General features: G+C 46.6%; 1 long non-coding RNA gene across 1 annotated transcript; it reads right to left on the reverse strand.

Annotated features, from left to right (window-relative positions):
• Positions 1–13,682: 13,682 nt before the first annotated feature.
• On the reverse strand, positions 13,683–14,165 carry LOC128349177 (uncharacterized). Its single transcript, XR_008318606.1, has 2 exons — positions 14,034–14,165; positions 13,683–13,956 (listed from the first exon to the last, which is right to left on the reverse strand). It is a non-coding gene; the product is annotated as an uncharacterized LOC128349177 (long non-coding RNA).
• Positions 14,166–14,875: the final 710 nt, after the last annotated feature.

The raw sequence follows: 14,875 nt of genomic DNA on the forward strand, positions 1-14,875 counted from the left end.
CGCCACTTTATATAATTCATGAAAAGGACTGAAAATGTATTGACACACATAAGTGTATAAATTACATCAGAGGTTCCTAATCTCAGGTGCTCAGATGTTGGACTACAACTCCCATCATCCCCAACCACAATGGCCAAGAATAATGGGAGTTGTCACATTTAGGAGCCCAAGGCTGGCCACCCTGAATTAGGTCCTTATAAACAACAGCATTCAAAATACTTCCAATCTTGCTGCAGCATTGACAGGGAATTATAGGCAGCCATCGTTGTGAGGAATTCACTCAGAGGCACTCTCTCCACTAGCTGCTCAGCTGTCCTTGTTTTTGTGTCTGAAGACACCATTAATCTTTGGTGCACACAATTAGCTACAAGCGATGAACTTGGCTTGGTTCTTCCTGGTCATTAGCGCTAATCTGGTCGGGGCTGGCTCTCAGCTGTTCCTTTGGTCTGCACCGGGACACTCCAGAATGCCCTGCCTTTTTAGATAAGTGACGTGATCATGCTCAAGACATGGCCAGTTCCACAACAGTCTCCTCCCCAACTAGTATTCTCAATAGGATGCCAAAGGCCGAACCCTCGTGGAGTCCAGCCTTTGAAGGAAGTCCCACGTGGGTGAAAGATGAGGGAGGGTATTGATTCCTGTCACTCACTCCACGGCAGCTTCTTTGAATGGGGCACCCATGCTGCCCAGCCATGCCATCTGCTGGGCCATTTTTCGCAGAATGAACTTTGCAAAAAGGAAAGAAGAAGAAGAAGAAGAAATGAAACAAACACCACCTCTTTGTTCTTGGTCTCAAGTAAAACTTTAACTTAAAGAGAAGTGTTCGCTCCTAAACCGATGCCAATTGATTTCTGAAACTGACAGGTTTGTCCAAAGGGGGCTGTAACAAACGAAGCCAATAAATATTTGAAAAAGGGGTGGGGATGTTCCTTTGTGAAGCATGCAATACAATCCTGTGTTTCAGACCCACAGCTGGAGGGGGGCTAGGGTGGGCCTTCACCCAATTTTTTTCTCTGCCCCCATTTCCCCCCAAACAATTTTTTTAAAAAAATAATAATTGAATGTTGCTTGCACTTAGGACTGATGGGTGGGGGGCAGATAAGCTTTCCCCCACTACACCCTCAAAACCTTTAGGCTGATACGGGCCTGCTGTGAATGTTTACTCTGAAGTATATCTCCTTGAACGCAATGGCTCTTACTCCCAATCAAGCATATATAAGGCTACAGCTTCAGGGCCAAACTAGGTGACAGCCAACAACCTGGACGGCTTTAAGAGGGGTTTGGATAACTTCATGGAGGAGAGGTCTGCCACTGGCTACTAGTTGGAGGGCTAAAGGCCACCGCCAGCCTCAGAGGCAGGATGCCTCTCAATACCAGTTGCAGGGGAGCAACAGCAGGAGAGGAGGCATGCCCTCAACTCCTGCCTGTAGACTTCCAGCAGCATCTGGTGGGCCATTGTGTGAAACTGGATGCTGGACTAGATGAGCCTTGGGCCTGATCCAGCAGGGCTGCTCTTATGTTCTTAGGTATGGCACAGAAAATCCATAAGTAGGATCTTCTGGATTTAAAAAAAACACATGTGCTAATAGCAGCATAGGTGATCAGAGAATGACAGCACCTCCTCCAGAGGTAAAATACACAGGTACCCACATGATATGGGGTTTTAATTTGGAAAAGTTATACAAACGTTCCCAAGCATCATGGCCTCAATGCAGATTGTCTCCCCCTGCCACAAAGTTGATATGAATATTTTAAACCAAGTTGGAAAGCCTATCACTAGATCTGCCATGTCATGTCCAATTTGCCTCTGAGTGGGATCTTATGGAAACTATGGAAATGCTATTTTGTATACTTGTAGAAGTATGTTTTAGATACATGAGTATATCATTTGGATGAGTCGAGTACATGGAACATAGGAAGAGCATTGGTCCATCTAGCTCAGTACTGTCTACACAGACTGGCAGCGGCTTCTCCAAGGTTGCAGGCAAGAGTCTCTCTCAGCCCTACCTTGGAGATACCAGGGAGGGAACTTGGAACCTTCTGCTCTTCCCAGAGTAGCTCCATCCCCTGAGGGGAATATCTTACAGTGCTCACACTTCTAGTCTCCCATTCAAATGCAACCAGGGTGGACCCTGCTTAGCTAAGGGGACAAGTCATGCTTGCTGCCATAAGACCAGCTCTCTTCTCTACTTCCCCAGTAGACGACCAAACCGTCCATCTTTAGTTGCCCCCTGCATGCTCACACAGGCAGCCCTGCTCCATGCAGCCCTGTGAGGCATAGAGAAGGGCAGAGGGATCTGGGGATGGAACTTGTTGTTCCAGCCTCCAGACATCCCACAATGCAATGTGCAATACACACGTTGCATTGGGGATTCCCCCGTTAGATGGGCGCTCTATGTGCTCATGTCTGTCTCTCATTTTTGGCAGCATTCCCACAGGGGGCTTAACATCTGCTCCTCCTGCTGTCATTTTGTTTGTGCAGTGATCATAGGAACATAGGAAGTTGCCATATACTGCTTCAGACCATTGGTCCGTCTAGCTCAACATTGCCTTCCCAGACTGGCAGCGGCTCCTTCAAGGTTGCAGGCAGGAGTCTCTCTCAGCCCTCTCTTGGAGATGCCTCCAGGAAGGGAACTTGGGATCTTTGGCATGCAAGCAGAACACACACACGTGTGTTCAGTGGGGACAGGTTTTTGGATCTCCTCTGAACAGCCAGGAATCAAAGCTGGGAATCAAAACCAGGGGTCTGTGTAACTTGTGCATGATTGAATTTTCATGTTAGGCTCTGTCGAGAGCCGTTTCTCAGCAAACACAAGGGGCTATCTGCAATGCTTCTGAAACAAGGCCTCCCAATCATCAAAGCGGACTCTAAAAAGTCTCCCTGGATGTTCGCTCTCTCTCTCTCTGCTATCCTTTTAAAAGCATCGGTTGGAAAATGAAGAAATGTTCAATAAGAATGTCTTACAAATGTCTTCTGGTTTGAATAAGGAAGGGGATTACTTGTTCCATTCAGCCAGCGTGGTTAGAGTGCTGGACTAGGACCGGGGAGACCTGAGTTCAAATCCCCATCCAGCCATGATACTTGCTGGGTGACTCTGGGGCAGTCACTTCTCTCTCAGCCTGACCTACTTTACAAGGTTGTTGTGAGGAGAAACTTAACTATGTAACTTAACTCTGGGCTCCTTGGAGGAAGAGTGGGATATAAATGTAAAAATAATAATAATAAATAATAATTACAGGTAGCTTTGTCACTTCAGAAGTCATTATTCCCCTTTTGGGAATTGTTATCCATGATCCGTGATCCCCTGTTTTCTAGAACTGTTATCCATCTGTCTCTCAGGATATTTTTATCCTGTCTTTGTGTTTTTTTCTAAAACATCCATAGTACCATACATCATTAGTAATATAAGAACAATAAGCAATAATAAAACAGATGCTGGAGGGGGTGGGGAGGAGAGCACAGAAAACCAGGAAAGACAAATCATCTCAGGGGGATCATATTAACCCGCTAGACCAAAGGCCTGATGAAGCAACAGATCTTCACTGAAACCAGGGTTGGCCCTCTTGTGAATCAGGATGAAGCGAACTGCTGTCAGGTGGCAGTTGCTTAGGGGGACTCAGCAGCCGACTCACCCCCTCCCATGGATATCCTGCTGGGGAAGGAAGGAAGCCTGAAGGGCACCATGTTGTTTTCCCTCTTCCCTTCCTAATAGAAAAGGAAAAAGGGAAGAGTGCCCAACATTCAGAGGAAGGAAGCAGCACTGCAGCAAGAGAGCAGCCTAACAGAATTTCCCAGCTAACTGCAGTGATGCAGTGACTTCCCCCCACTCTCCTTCCCCAGGTAGCCTTCTGTGCCATCCCAAAATAGGACCCCAAGGGCTATGCAATGTTCAGTGACATATTTTCGGGTGGTACAGAAGGCTTCCTGAGGAGCTTTTCTATGGCACCATTGCAGCTAGTTGGGAAGTCCCGTTAGGCTGCAATCTCGCTCCACCAGCGCTTCCTTTCTCTGAAGGTCAGCCAGTGGAGGGGTGTGTTTTAATAGGGAAAAAAGAGAAAGAGGAAAGAAGGCGCTGAGTAGATCTCCCAGGGCCTCAGAGAGTTCCACATCCTCGGCTGTTCCAGGTCTGGCTTCAGTCCCAACCAGAAAACACTTCACTGCAGACTGGAGCCAAATAGGCCCCCAAACCTTTGCACAGTACTACAAACTACCCCTGTTTGTCCTAGATTCCTGGATGAAGCCCAAGGCCTATCTAGTCCAGCATCCTGTTGCACACAGCGGCCCACCACCAGATGCCTCTGGGAACCCCACAGGCAAGAGCGGAGGACATGCCCTCTCTCCCGCGGTTGCTCCCCTGCAGCTGGTATTCAGAGGCATCATGCCTTTGAGGCTGGAGGTGGCCTATAGCTCTCAGACTCATAGCCATTGAAAGGCCTGTCCTCCATGAATTTATTTAAACCCCTCTTAAAGCCATCCAGGCTGTTGGCTATTACCACATCTTGTTGCAGGAAATTCCATAGGTTGATTATGCCTTGTGTGAAAAAGTATCTGAGTGCTTGCAAAGAGCAACACACAACTTACTTACGTGTAAATGCCTGCAATAGGAAGTTGTGTGTTAGGGTGCTTACTCGCAAACAGATTTGTAAGGGGGTAGGCATGCCTTGCCATCCACCTAATGGCACAGCGGGGAAATGCTTGACTAACAAGCAGAAGGTTGCCGGTTCGAACCCCCGCTAGTACTATATCGGGCAGCAGCAATGTGGGAATATATCGGGCAGCAGTGATATTTCAAACTGCGCGGGAGGAGGCAATGGTAAACCCCTCCTGTATTCTACCAAAAGAAAACCACAGGGCTCTGCGGGTGCCAGGAGTCGAAATCGACTTCACGGCACACTTTACCTTTATCTTTAGGCATGTCTGCTTGCCTCCTGATGAAGCAGGCTGAGATGCTTATTCTCAAGTAGATGGATCCCTTAAAATAGCAATCACATTCCATCCAGCTTCCAGTCTAGTTTACTTTCCTCCTAAAAGGGAACAAACGATCAGACAAGCTGTTTGAAGATTGCTTGTTATTGTCTTGCTCGCACTGAGGTCTCCATGGTCACATTCTGTACATTCTTAAATAGCATCAAGTCAAATAGGTAACCACAATTTGATTAGGGTGAACAATTGTTGGAGTTTGAGCCATATTAATCTGATAGCAAAAGGCATAATGGGGGGCCTGTTTGCTGATTTGATTAATCATTTATTTACAGAGACTTGCCTTTACTGACAAGTGATAGATTTACTAAATATCGTAATTATTCCATAACATGAATAAAGTTTGGAGTTGAAATCTTAGAAATTTGTAACTGTTTTTTCACTTCCCTTAACAAAAAAATTATATTACAGATACTTACTTTCTCGAACTTCCCTATCTATGTAATCTAAGCAAAATGCCTTTGCCCTGGTCCAGGCAGAGTACATGAGCAGGCCTCATGTACTAGTGGTATCTATTAGCTGCTGCAGCTTAGAGGCAAATGGAAATCACATCCAGCCATTATACTGTATCTCTACTACGCAGTCAAAGTTTACAGTGCAAAATCAAATTAATAGCTTTGATGGCCTTGAGGTTATTAGCGCAAATATTAACTTGGCAGCCAAACGTCTGATTCAATCAGAAGTTGCGATTGGAGTTTGATCACCTTACATTAGCTCTCCCATCTCCTGGTTATTCATTCTTGCCGCAGCCTGAGAATACAAGCACCAGTGGAACATAAGAACAGCCCTGCTGGATCAGGCCCAAGGCCTATCTATTCCAACATCCAGTTACACCAGATACCTCTGGGGAGAGCGGAGGGCATGTCCATGAAGCCATTGCTTTTGATATTATATTACTAATAGGGCTGAAGTCAGGAATCGGCATTGGGGACCTTCAGAAGGCCTCATTGCTGATCCCTGAAACCCCCTTCTGTGCCACCTTTGTGTGGTGATGGCAGAGATGCCTTCTCTTGGGGCAGGCAGCCCTTGTAGGAGAAGGGACCTTGGAGGGCAGTCAGGCAAGGCTAGTGTTGCCCTGATCACTAGTGTTACACAAAAAGTCCTCAAGTTGAGACAAATGGCAGTGAAGACATTTGTAAACTGCCACCTGGTTTCAACTTTACAACTCTTGCCATAGGACAGGAAGCTCCACTAGACAGCTGCAGGTGTGTGGGCTAGAGGAGGAAATGGCAACGGCAGCTTCGGCTCCCATTGTCATCAAGTCTGGCAGTCCTAGTGGCAGCTGGAGGTCTTACAGACAGAACTTCCCCCTCGAATCCACTCCTGATTGGAGTGTGCCAGTCCACATATTTGCTGGATTTAACCCAACTTCCCTGTGGGCTATCAGGAACCAGGACAGACAGGGCTGTGTTTTCTCTGAAGGGAGGCTGCAAATTCTGGCTTAGCCCAAGTTATGTCCAACTCCGGGGTAAAAAAATTAATCCTCTATTACCAGCAGCTTTTGGGGGGGAAAACTCCGGGACTTCTGCTTTCTCTGAAGGCATTGATGGAGGTGAAAATAGCTGTGCAAAGGAGGTGCTGATGGCTATTCAAATGGTCCATCTAATCACTCGAATTAAAATGCCTTGAATCTGCTAGAGCCATGTGTGAAAAACCTCCTGCAGTGGCATCTGAAGCGAGAGAGGGAGTGGCTGACTCACCCACCCAAGTTGCCCCTCCCACTACCCCTGCTATTTCTGCTGCTTTGACTCCTCCGGGTCCAGCTGCTCTGCTGTGACAGTGAAAGGGGGAAAGCCCTGCCCATTCCCAGCCTACTCGCTGCTTCCTGCCCTCCTTCCTTCCCTAACCATTGCCCAGGAGGAGGAGGAGGAGGAGGAGGAGATGGAGTCAAGCTACCTAGTTGCCTCCCTCCCTCCCTTCCACAGACAAGTGAGAAAGAGCCAAGAAAGGAATGGGTGGCGAGAGTGAGCAACTTCTCATTTTCCACATTCAGCTTCTCTGCTGAATGACTATCTCTGTGACTGAACCCCAACCGGAGGCGGAGCCACCACTGAAGGAACGGGTTCAAAGAACCTGGGCCACCGCTCTTCAGGGACCATGCCACATGCCCCAGATACTCCCCCTGCATCTGACATCGGATGTGGGGGGCATGATTTAGCTCCCAAATGGGGCCGTGCAGCCCCATTTTGGAGCTAAATTGGCTAGTGCTAAATTCGGAGCTAAATTGGCCAGCCAGAGCAAGACCTTTTAAAGACAGGGAGAGCTGCTCCTGGCTGTGGTGCAAACACAGCTCTGGCCGATTTAGCTCCCAAATGGGGCCGCGCGGCTCCGTTTGGGAGCTGAACCATGCCCCCACGTCTGACATCAGATGCAGGGGGTGGGGCTGGGGGGGCACAGGTGGCAGAACCCGGGCCACCACTGGCCTCCCTCCGCGTCTGACCCCAACAACTTTCATAGCACCAGAAAACAAGAAGTTCTGGTAAGAACTAATCTGCCTACTTTCCTTTCACTATACTTTGAACTGATAATTCCCATCTTCACAAGTTAGGCCACTTCCACCTCAAACGTTCACACATCTGCCATCTGGAATTGTGGTGGATGACAACGTCACAAACTACGCTGCTGAGGTGTCCCTTTGTGTCTGTACAACTATATCAAATGCCATTCAAATCAGTTAGGCAGTTCACACGGTAGTCCACTTGCGCCTCAAATAGTCATGTATCCACCATCTTGAATTGGGGTGGATGACATCATTGCAAACTTTTGAGGAGCTGTCTTATGTGTTCCTACAACTGTACTAACTTTGGTTGAAATTGGTTCCCACTTATGCCTGAAACGTTCACATGTTTGACACCTCAATTTGGGGTGGATGAAATCATCATAAACTATGTCGTTGAAGTGTCCCCACTTCTGTACCAAATTTGGTTCAAATCAGTCCAGGCTTTGCAAAGTTGATAGGACGGAGAGACACACACACACACACACACACACAGAGTGAGAAAGAGAGCTGGGGGATCTCATAAACTTACTTTGCTTAAGAAAGTTGGCTACAAATAGAGTATTCGGAATCAAACCCCATTTAACATTGTTTCCTATGGAAAACTAGGCTCCAAGTTTCAACTTAAGATGCAGTCCCAGAAACCAATTGTGTCGTAAGTCTAAGGGCTTACTGTTAGTTTGTTTTTCCATTGTAATCCCTTCTTTTGGCTGTCTCATCTAATACTTCCCGAGTCACACTTCCCTGCCCTTCCATCCAATACAACTTTATGTGGGGGGGAGAGGAACGGAAGTTTCTAGGATAAGGTTGGAGACTTCTGCATGTTCCTTTCTTGGGGACCTCCATCCTTAGCTCTTCTCATTGCAGGGATAGACAACAGAATGGCCTTTCCTTCATGTGATGAAGAAACGCAGCAAGGAAGGCAGCTGAGCACACATGATGATTGATTCATGCCCCTTTCACAATGCTGACAGGTGCATGAAAAGCCATAATCAAGTCACAAGGGGGGCATTTGCCTAAAACCTTTCCAGCAACATCATGCACAAGGCAAATAATATTTCAAAGCCCTTATCTGGGAATGTGTCCTAAGGTGCTCTTGTGCAGCTTAAAAGGATCCAGAGTCTAAAATCTACCTTCAAATTAATCTTCCAGCAGTCAGGCGGCAAATCCTTCAGGGAAAGGAGCAGGGCAGTGGGGTAAAATCAATAAACATATACGTGAAGCATAGAAGTCATCAGGCTGCAATGGCGATCTTTTGCAAGAAGGGAAGAAAAGCGCCAGACTGCATCTAGCAGTAATCAGCATTGTCTGGCTCTGGTGTGGTCCATTGCTCCAATTGCCAAGAAGCAGTAATGCAAGCTATTTAATGGAAGGGGGCTAATGAGAATGAAGCATGTTGGCTTGGCTGTATGCATTTTCGGAACTGTGTCCTGGCACAGGGGAGAAGAGCAGGTCTTGCAGTAACGAGCATGAATTGTCCCCGTTGCTAAGCAGGGCTCATCCTGGTTTGCATTTGGAAGGGTGACTACATGTGAGCTCTGTCTGCTGTAAAATATCCCCCTTAGGGGATGAGGCCATAGCTCAGAGGTACAGCACCTGCTTGCATGCAGAAGGTCCCAGGTTCACTCCATCTCCCAACTGAGCTGGAAGAGTCCCCTGCCTAAAACCTGTGAGAGCTGCTGCCAGTCAGTGTCAAGAATGCTGAACTAGACAGACCAGTGGGCTGACTCAGTATCAAGCAGCTTCCTATGTTTCTTTCCTTGGTGACACTGGAAAGGCTCCTAAGGTGGATGTCTTGGATAATGGCATTCCAGCAGGTTTGACTGTATCTATGCAAAAATGCAATTTAAAGGGACAACAGCCAGTCCGAATTACAATGATACCAACACCTCATTGTATAAAGAAGCTGTAATGTTACTGTTTCCTAAGGTTTTCCTGCAGACATGCAAACTAAAGATATGAATGCTGCCTGACCACCCACAGCCAACTGAGTGTATAGGACCCACAAAAGAAAGAACTTTTTCACACAGTGCATAATTAATTTATGGAATTCTCTGCCACAAGATGTGGTGGCAGCAAACACCTTGGATGGCTTTAAGTAGGGTTTAGATAAATTCATGGAGGACAGGCCTATCAATGGCTACTAGTCTGAGGGCTATACAGTAGGCCACCTCCAACCCTGAGGGGCCCAATGCTAATTCCTGATTTCAGCGCTATTAGTAATATATCAATAGCAGTGGCTTCAATAGGAGATTCCCTCTGAGAGCTAACAGTCTGAGCGGGCTGATTTTTATCAGGACAGTGACTGAAGGGAGAAAGGATCAAACACCCCTCCCTACATGCAACGCCCCATTCCTTATTTCCTTCCACTGCAGCTGCTTTTTTATTGTATTAAAAAAAACAGGAGCTTAGCCAAATTCATGGAGAACAGGTCTATCAATGGCTACTGGTCTGAGGGCTATAGGCCACCTCCAGCCTCAAAGGCAAGATGCCTCTAAATATCAGCTGCAGGGGAGTAACTGCAGGAGAGCGGGCATGCCTTCAGCAATTGCCTGTGGGCTTCACAGGGGCATCTGGTGGGCCACTGAGTGAAACAGGATGCTTGAATGGATAGGCATTGGGCCTGATCCAGCAGGACTTTTCTTGTGTTCTTAAACAGAGAAGTTCAGTGCCTCTTCAAATATTAGGCCTGTTTTTGACTTTAAGATGAGGTCCTGCTAAGTCTAAGACAAACCTCAGGTTTACACTGAGGGCTACTGTGACAAAAATAAAATAACCACAATAGCTCCTCCACATTTTTGAACAAAAATGTAGATTTGGGTTTCCATATCTAGCAGTTATTCCTGCCAGACAATACTTTGATCTGGAAGTCCTTGTCTACTCTACAAATCCGAAAGTTCTAATTTTGTACTCTGTGTAAATCCTCAATCTCATTGCTTCATGTTGTCATTGGTTGTCAAGGTGTGTTTCGCCCTTTTGGGGTGTCAGCCCAGTGGGGACAACCATCAGAGAGGACACAATGTGGCATGCTCCCATTTTCTTATTTGGAGAGGAAGCATCAATGATAAAAACCATTGAAAGGAAAAATATAGTCTGGCCGTTGACCTCTGACTTTGTATAGTCTAGTAACGGCAGTAGCAAATATAAGACAGCACCAAGTTTAAATAGTACCGAAGAGGATCAGAGACTAACCCCCTAGAAAATAAACACCCCCCTCCTTAGACTGCCCCTTTGCAGTGTGTGTGACACACTGCCATTATCAGAACAGGAGTTTCGGTCAACTGATTATATATCAGGGCCTTAACTCCAGGTAGGTAGGGGTGTGTGTGTATATAGTCTTAAAAGAGAAAATCCACCCCCCCCCCTCAATTTGTTTTAATTGATTCCTCAAACTGAACTGTGTCTGGAACTGAAGCATTCTTGGCATTTGCCATGGACTGTGGAGTCTGCAGCTCTTCCCCTTACAGTCCTGGAATGTTTCAGTCACTGTGTAAATCATTCACTCAGAGATGATTTCCAGCTCTCCTTGCATGGGTTTGCCATCACATTCTTACAGCGTGAGGATGCTCTTTTCTTCTTCTTGCAGCTTTTGTGAGCTGGGGTGGCCCATGGCCAGATGCTGCCCTGCCCCATGGCCCCGGTGCGGGGGGCTAGCTCCCTTCCAAAGCCAACCTTTGCAAATGGCACGGAGGAGGGAAGGTTGCCAGCAGCTTCCTCTTCTTGTGTTTCTTGCTCGCTTTGCAGGGAGTATGTGGACGAATGGCGGCTGCTGTGAGACATAGGAACAAAGGAAGCTGCCTTATACTGAGTCAGACCATTGGTTCATCTAGCTCAGTATTGTCTACACAGACTGGCAGGGGCTTCTCCAAGGCTGCAGGCAGGAGTCTCTCTCAGCCCTAACTTGGAGATGCTGCCAGGGAGGGAACTTGGGAGCTTCTGTAGGCAAGCATGCAGATGCTCTTCCCAGAGCAGCTCCATCCCCTAAGGGGGATCTCTTACAGTGCTCACACATCAAGTCTCCCATTCATATGCAACCAGGGTGGACCCTGCTTAGCTAAGGGGACAAGTCATGCTTGCTACCACAAGACCAGCTCTCCTCCCTGAGACCCTCAGGTGAGGGCTGTGCAACCCTGAGGAACAGTTAAGTGTAAAGGGCTTTTGGAGGAAGGGGAAAGATGTGAAAATCACTCCCCCTCCAATTCTGATCTGCTGCACAAAGCAGCATTCAGTGCACAGACACTGAAGGCTGCTTGCTGGGGCGTAGCTCGGGTCGAGTCGGCTCGTGTTCACCCCTTTCTCTGGTGGCCTCTCATGTAGAGCCAGCCACACCCCCTGCATGGTGACATCACATACAGGAGGCATGGCCAGCACCCAGAAGGCAGGCCTCTGGTGCTCATTTCCCAGTTGGCTTTGCTGTCGGAGGGGTTTTTTCCTTGTTCTAAGACAACACGCAGCCAATAACTAAGTTCGCTGGGAATGAGACTGGCTGGAGCTTGGGGTAAAAGGCAAGCCAGGTGGCTCCCAGGAGCTGGCTCACGTTCTTTGAACCCCTCTAGTTCTGCTCAAATCCCCGCTGGTATGTTCCCCAAACACCTGTATTGGGCAGCAGCGATAAAGGAAGATGCTAACATTTATTTATTTATTTCGGCTCTTCCTCCAAGGAGCCCAGAGCAGTGTACTACATATTTAGGTTTCTTCTCAACAACAACCCTGTGAAGTAGGTTAGGCTGAGAGAGAAGTGACTGGCTCAGAGTCACCCAGCAAGTCTCATGGCTGAAGGGGGATTTGAACTCGGGTCTCCCTGGTCCTAGTCCAGCACTCTAACCACTACACCATGCTGGCTAGGAGGTGGCAATGGTAAACCCTCTCCTGTATTCTACCCAAAGAAAACCACAGGGCTCTGGGGGCGCCAGGAGTCGAAATTGACTTTATGGCACACTTTACCTTTTACTGCTGCTTGTGGACCTGCAGCCCTCTTTCCATTGCTGGAGAAATGTGGATCATGTCAGTCACTCCTTGCAAAGTTTGCAAGTGTCCAGTTGGTCCAAAGAGCTGCTCTGATGGCAGCAGTGAGGAGTGCCTTGCCACCCTGCTGCAATCCCAATAATCTGCAGCCTTAGGTGTCTGCCTCATGAAAGGGCTGTCCCCATTAGTGAGCATAACCATCATCCAAAGGCTTGCAGTGCTTTTAAAACCACAACCATGATGGCTTTGACTCCGAATTTAGCAAAAGCTTCGTAATCAGTCAGTCAAAAGGAGATTTCTTCATATCGAAGATTATGATTCCTTCATGTGTGTGTGCATACATACACCTGACAAATGAAACAGTGATGTTTTTCCTGGTGGACTGTTACATTTATATAACTTACGAAGGTACTTCTCTGCTTTATTTGTTCTTGATATAGTTTAATTAATTCTATGGGATTTGCACAGATTTCTCAACCTGAACTGCTATGCAAATCGTATTAGGGAACTGGGATTTGGAAAGTCCCATTTGCAGTACCGGATTAAGGCATAAGCCAACTAAACGACAATTTAGGGCCTCGCAATCTGCGAGGCCTCTAAAAAGATAAAACTGTTTTGTTGGGCAGTTGCTTCTGGTAAACTTCTATTTGTGCCTTGATAATTTATTTAAACAAACACATACATAATCTCACTACTGAAAAAATTAACACACACACACACACACACACCTATGAGGTTAGAGACAGCAGTGACGTGACGCAATCCTGCCAAGCTCATAGTCCTTTTGGACTCATCCTAGCAGTGTCATTAGGCATGGCTTCCCCCTTGCTTGGTACCAGCTGGAAGGCTACCATCTTTTGTGCATGGTCTAGTATGCTCAGTTGTGTAGTGTCTCAATGATCCCATTTACATCATTTTCTAAAGGGTGTTGATTCCTTTTGGGGGGAACTGTACATGCACACAATTGCTCAGGACACTGGGGACTACCCTGGGGCAAGACCCGAGACAGCCCCTGAGGTGACCCCTACTGCTGCCTGTCTTTGTAACTCCGGCTGCTTGCTTTCATGGCAGCCCCCACCACCCCACCCTTACATTGCCCAGCTCACCTCCCTTTGCCTGTGCAGTGAAATGATGCCACCACAAAGAAAAACCGGGGTCCACGGAATGGGAAAAGGAAAAAAAGTGCAAAACCCGTGAACAAAAAATGTAAGTGAATAACCAGCTCTCAACACACATTAAAACAATCAAACACATCTGTATAACACATATAAAAATACAATGATGATACAAAATGGAAATGCAGCATACAATGGAAAAATAAGAAGACAGTGAATACAGGTATCCAGGCAGAGTCCGAGATGTCTTCAGAATGAAAAAATGCTGAGTACATGCAGTACAGGTCATAAATCCTCAAATCCAAAAGGAAGGAAACGATGTACTCAGGACAGCCACCCCGGGATAAGGAGCTGTTTCGCCAAAAGCTTCATCAGGGGCTCTTTCCTATTAGTACAAGCTGAAATAATGATATGAAAACATAAAGCAATATCTATAATACAGTAAAGTATAACAGACTAAACACAAAAAACTCACATGAAATATAGAATAAGGTTTCTATGCATTTAAACTTATCCAAACATATTTGAAGATTCAGGGTTCGCTTTACTAATGAAAAGCTCAGCATAGGTCATGAACAAAAGCAATAATTAACCCAAAATGTTTTTCAGCTGTTCCCAGAACCACCAGCTTCACAAAGACATGCTATATCTCTTTGTCATCCCCCGCCCCACACACATTCTCAATTTTATAGATCTAGTTAACCTGAAGAGGTCAACCCGAGTGTTAAAGTCATGGTACATAGATAGGAGTAGGAACAAATCCCAGCCCAAGCTGTAAAACCTTGAGCTGATGTGGGGACAAAAGCTTGTTGCTAAGGTTAACAACTAAGGTCTGGCTCGGCTGCGAGGGCAGCGATTCCTGTGAAAAAAAATGCTGGGAATCTTCTGGTCTATTTTTAACAACTCTGTCCAAAAGGGGGCATTTTCTAGATGAAGGACCTTCTTCCTCAGAAGGAATGGACTCATCAGTATCAGTATATTCCGCGGAACTCACAGGATTTCTACAAGAGACAGATTTACGGCGAAACCAAGGAGGAGCCATCCAGTTATAGACTCTGCATGAATCATAATCACGTTCATCAAGTAGAAATTTTTTAATTTTAATTTTAATTTCTCTTCCTCTGCCTTGGTTACAGCTTCTGAGGCATTAATTTTTTTGCCTGGGGCAGTAATATACATATATTTTGGGATTGGTGTGGTTCTCTTCTAGTTCTTTGTGGTTTCGCTTTTTTCACATGTACTTATTCGGTCCCTTTCGGTCCCTCAGTGGTACGGTACGTTTTTTGCACCTTGTTTATTGGGTTGTAATTAGTGAAG

This window comes from Hemicordylus capensis, chromosome 3, assembly GCF_027244095.1.
Source record: "Hemicordylus capensis ecotype Gifberg chromosome 3, rHemCap1.1.pri, whole genome shotgun sequence".
Lineage (NCBI taxonomy): Eukaryota > Metazoa > Chordata > Lepidosauria > Squamata > Cordylidae > Hemicordylus > Hemicordylus capensis.